The sequence below is a fragment of the Haemorhous mexicanus genome, chromosome 3 (genome assembly GCF_027477595.1).
Source record: "Haemorhous mexicanus isolate bHaeMex1 chromosome 3, bHaeMex1.pri, whole genome shotgun sequence".
Taxonomy (NCBI): Eukaryota; Metazoa; Chordata; class Aves; order Passeriformes; family Fringillidae; genus Haemorhous; species Haemorhous mexicanus.
This window is the reverse complement of record NC_082343.1, coordinates 34,375,534-34,381,318: the sequence shown is the minus strand read 5'-3', so window position 1 is coordinate 34,381,318 and position 5,785 is coordinate 34,375,534.

Genomic DNA, 5,785 nt, shown 5'->3' with positions numbered 1-5,785 from the left:
CCGCCGCCCTGCGCGCTCCCGAGCCGGGGGGGGCGGGCGAGCCCGGGCGGGGGGGGCGGTTCCTGGGGACGCGCGCACAAAATGGCGGCCGCCGGTAGGGTGGGATTCTGGGGCTGCTGCTGCTATGTTCGGCCGTGCGGCTTCTTTTTGCCTTCCTCCGCGCTTCGGGCCCCAGCGGCCGTGACTAGGGCACGCTCGGCTTTGGTGGTTTTTTGTTGTTTGGGATTTTTTTGGTTGTTTTTTTGCTTGCTTTTGTTGCCTCCCCTACGCGCCCGCACTGTGCTGCGGAGCTGGTCGGTACAGGTGGTGTTTTCAAGCAGAAGTGTGTGAGAAAGCGCTCCTTGCCTGATCGATCAGGCGGTGCCGAAGCTGAGCCTCCAGCTCAGAAAACTCCTGAACCAATTCCCGTGCTCTGGGCTGCCGGGCTGGCAGGGTAGGAAATGGCTTCTCGCCTCCTCCCTCTCCTACCTGACCGGCGGCTGCTCTTCCTTCGGGACAGCGGCTGGGACAGCTTCGGCTCTCGTGCCACGCCTGAAACATTTCTCTTACTTGGTTCTGGGGGCTGTCTCCAGAGAAGAAAGGGGTTTTCAATTAACTAAAATGGGGTAGCGGTCAAAAGAAGTGAAAGCAGAGAAATGAAGGTTCTCTTAAAACTCTTCAGCGTCACTTCCAAAATCTACAAGCTTTTATATCTTGATATTAAATTTGTTCTTAGCCGAACGACATGTGAGGGTTCGTATTTGAAGAGCCAGTTGATTTCTGGCTGAAATTCTGCTTGTGTGTTTGGGAATGTATTTGCTCGAACATACACACCATTTTGAAGCATACTATTTATAAGTAGTAGCAACCAAGAGCAGCAGGATGGTGGTCTGTCTGATAAGATAGTTCTGCTCAGAGTGGTTTAGTACAATTGTATTAAAACTGACCCCCTTTAAGATTTTCTGAATGAGTGCATCACTACCCAGGCTCAGGAAATGCACTCAGTCATCAAAATAAGCATGAGCTATATAAAGACTTATTTTCTGTTACCATTGTCCTCACCTTTCTGTCCTAAGGCTTGCAGTGTTTACAGCAACTGTAAGAATTCCTGGGATCAGAATTTCATCTTTGAGAATGCAGCAGACTGCAGATCTACTTCCCATGGGACCAATGGATGCTCAACCTGTTCCAGTTAACTACCCTAAGCAGCAGACTCAGTGACACCCAGAGAAGCAAAACACTTTGAGATAACCACAAAACTGATGTGTATTTTGGAACTTCCCCTCTAGTTTTTTTCCCCTCTGTTACCCAAATATGTTCTGTTACTTTATTCAAAGGAGGAACATGTTTTCATGCCTTAGTGTCAGGTGTCTGCATCAAGCACTCAGTTTGACCAACTGAAGTAAACAAAAATAGTTGAGTGTGATAAAAAGAGTGAGAAAAATTACTTGTTTGGTTTTGGACATCTCTTCCATGCTGTTGCTTTCTTTACATCACTTTTTAACTATAGTTTGATTTTTAAATTGACTGTAAAAAGCCACAAACCCAAGAAACTCTGCAAACCATTTTAAAATTCAGCTTTCTATAATAGTTTGGCATCTAATACCTAAAAACTTTGCGAAATGCCAGAAAATATTTTTTTTTCCTAACTTTTTTGCCTTGTAGCCAAAGGAGGTCTACAGGAGGTATTCTGGTGGTTTCTGATCATAGATTTTAGTGGCATTTGGAAGGTGAACGAATCCAGATAATATAAACTGAAGAGAAAGTTCATTAAAGTGTCTTATCTGCACACCAATAAGAAAACTGCTCATGGGAGAAGTAGTAGAAAGAAAGCAAACACTCTGTGTATTGTGATGTTAAAAGAGTTCCTAAGAGAAACATTCCATTTGTTGGAGACTGACCAGTGCTCATTAGCATTTTCTAATACCCTGTCATCTTACTGAGCATTGCCTTACAATTACAATTTATAATTGCAATTTATAAACTCATTTTCAAGTAGATGTAGTATTATCTTTTAACCACATGCCTTACGAAGCTAAGTTTTTAAAGGGACTGAGCATCCCTAGTGGGATCCAGTTAAATTATTCCTGAAATCTGGGCCCAGTGGTGCACAGCAAATTGAGACTTCTCACATCTTTGGAAGAGGAAGCACTACAGTTTGTCTCAGGGATTGAAAAAGTCAGGCAAGGTCCTTACCTGCTTTGCAGAGGTTTTTTTAAGATCCCTGCAACTGGTGCTCTAGACTCTCACTGGATGACAGAGGTGCCAGTCAGTCTGTTCTGGCAGAAGTTCAGCTCCTGAACTCCTCTTTGGAATTCCAAGGCTCATAGTTGAACTTGCAATTAGCTGCTGCTTGCAGAGGTTTTGGCTAATTAGATGCTGAGGGCAACACTGGGGTAATAAGGTGTCTCTGAATTCTCATTAGGCCCCAAATAAGAAAGGGGAGCAAATGGCATTCAGGGAGAACAAAATAAGAAAAGCTAGGAGTAGCTTTGTATAAACAAGTAAACAGAAATCAGAAGTGAAGTTAATTCAGGTTGGACCATTAGGTTTAGAAGCAGACAGTAAAAGACAAAAATGTAATACCTTAATTATAATTTTTTACCTTCTTGTCTGAGTCAAGACTAGATCCAGGGGCATAAGACAACCATCTAATGTTGAATGGCTAGGCTATGAGTAATAACAAAGACAGTTTCAGTGTTTCTATCACAGAATTGGTGTTCTCATGAGGAGATGCAGTAGAAGATACTCATCTGTCTTCTGAACTTGGCATTAGTTTTTTCCCTGGAAAACAGGGCACAATATCTATCTTGTGCCTTCAGGTCCAGGCAAAGCAGCCTGTTCGTGAAAAATTTTGGACTGAGCCAAGTAATCAAACCTTCCTTGGCTATGTCGTCATGGAATTTGAGGATGGTTCAGCTGATAGCAGAGTCCTGGCTGAGAGCACAGAAAACACATCCAAACAGACAATTGCTTTCAGAGATTTTACATCTATAATTACAAGGTTGATATTTCTGAATTTAAGGCCTGTCTAGGCTGGCTTCTTTCAGCTCAATATTTACTTATAGCTGGGAAGTGGAATGGGCATGCAGCCTACACTGATTCCCTGAGTCCTGGGATTGGTATTAAGTAATCTGTTACAAAACAAACCCATCAGAAAAGGGGGGGGCAGTCTCCCTTTGCCAGATAGCGCTTCCTCACTGGGGATTTATCAATCTAGAGCATTAACAAACTCTGGATAATAGTGAATAAAATCTGGCCTGCATGGCCTGTGGAGGTGGATTAGATTAAACCTAATGTTGATGGGTTTTTTTTCAATTTTGAATGCTCTGATTTTTTTTTTTATAATTGCCAGGTGTATGATTATTTATAGTGTGCAAGGTACTTTGTGTGCAATAGAGCCACTGCTCCACGTGCCCGCACATCTTAAATCTGTCAAATAAGTAGCAGTAGATGGTGTAGGCAGCAATATTCAGGAGCAGGAGAAATTGCCAAAAGGAAGCAGGAAAAGGAGGAATGTCTACTTTAATTCTTGCTGTGATGCTATTTAAATGCACTTATACAAAACAGGCAAAGTGATTTCAGGTCAGTTAGGGTGAGTTGGTATTTTCCTGGAGTTCCTTTTTTAATACCCTTTGTGTTAGTTTTCCCATATGAGTGTAGGCAATGCCGTCTGGACCAAAAATGAATCTGTGGCACGTAAAAGTTTTCCATCTTTCAGGTGAAGTGATAAAGTTCATGGTTTTGAACCTGAAGAGTTTAGGAGAGATGAGCAAGCAAGATGCAGCATGTGAAAATGAGAAAGCTAAAATACAGAGTGGCTGAATGGAAAAGCTCTGAGAATGATTAGTTCAGGGGAGAAAGGTTGTTCTTTGTTGATATCCGAGAACTTCTCTGGTATCTTATTAAGACATGGAAAGTACTTGTTTGGTTGGTGTTGTGGGTATTTTGAGGGTATTTGGTTGGATGGTTTTGGACATTTCTAAGTTGTTTGGGTTTGTTTGTTTGTTTTCATTTGGAAATAAATAAGACCAGAACCATGAAATCTGAAATCAGCTTCACTTGTGTGCCATTCAGTGCTTCAACCTCATACAACCCTTATGTGCTGTTTTAAGGGTCTGCTGCTTTCACAGCATTTTCGTTGAAGGGAAGGTTCCCTGAGCAGAGAGGACGTAAAACTTACTCTCAAGACCTCCTCAGGAAAGTTTAGTCTAGAAACCTTTGGATGACCTTTGGGGGAAAAGAGCAGGCTGGCTAAATACAGTGTACAGTATGAGTAGCTTGGTCATGTAAAGGCAACCTTGCAACTCTGACACACAAAGATTGCTGTCAGGCACGTGAGAAAAGATTATTAAACGAGGGAGGGGGAGAGAGAGACTTGCAGAAAATGCACTTTCCTGCTCCTTTCAAGGGAGCTATGATTAGAGAGTAGTGTCCACTGAGCTCTTGCTCTTAGCTGCTGTTCCACACTCCCCTAGCCAGATTGCTCTGTTTTCTCAGGAATGTCACTGATATTTTCCTTCCTCAGCACTGCGCTGATAACACTCCAAGCTCAGAGAATGCTTTTTGTATTTCCAGTGAGCTCCATGTTGAAAGTAAAGTTTTCTACCAGTGGTGGTTATATACTTATTTTCCCTGGCAACAGAGTACTGGGGAAGGGTTTGGGACAGTTGAAACTTTCAGATCATCTGCTATAAAAATCACCAGTAGCAGCTAAAATCGCTAGGTAGTGTGGTGACATTTACAGCACTCTCCTGTTACTGTATAATAGTCCAGAGCAAATGGAGCTGGATGTCCCCTCCAGTTTGCTTTCTCTCATCTGGAAAGTTGTGCATTTACTCCCCCCAACCCCAATGTAACACACTTTTATAGTAAAGAATGAGTGTCACATTTGGGGGTACTGCTTGCCTGTGTGTTCATGCTCCAGACAGTCGCTGAACACAACATGGGTGAATCAGAGAGGATTTGTTTAGCCTGTGTTATTCAGATGGTTGTGTTAGGTTAACATCACAATCTCTCACTATGCCAGGAGACCTCTGCCACTGTGCTCTTACAGTAATGTAATTTTCATCTTCTAGTCTTCTGTTTTACAAGCAAAGAATGCTGTACCTGTAAAAGTACATTTATACCTGTAAAAGCACTGCCTGGGCTATACTGCTGATGTTTGGATAACACAGTGGTCCGTAAATATTCCTGTGCTGGTTGACATGGTGACACTGCAAGTCTGTAATGTGCATCCGGTGTCTGTCAGTGTGTGTGAAAAATGTGTATTTTATGATTGGCCTTTCACAAATGTTAAAATGAATATTATATGTGTTGTGTTAGAAAGTTATGCTGTATTAATTTTCCTAAGTAGTGTGTTAAATATAGCTTTAGGTTATAACAAAATGTTAAAATAGAAACTATGCTACGTAAGATACTTTTTTTAAAGAAAGGAATGAGGTATTTGCATCAAGATAGCAGCCACGGGACACCTAAATCTTTCAGAGAAAGAGAATTTATTGCTCCGTTATCAGAGGAAACTAACTTCTTCCCGCCTCGCTCAGTCCTGAAGATGCCGTCAGGATTAAGAAGGAAGAAGTTGACACTGACCAGCCAGAATCCTTTGTTGGAATGGAATTTATGCATCATGTATGAGATGTATGAATATGTAACAGGCTATTGCTTTTAAGGGTTAATCCTCTGTTAACGTGGGTCCTTTTTCGGGCTTATTTTGCCCAGAAAGAGGTACCTGGGCTGTCCCTAATGCTTTGTTTTTATTGTCTCGTATTGTCCTAAATCCTAATTGTCCAAATTTTTATTACTC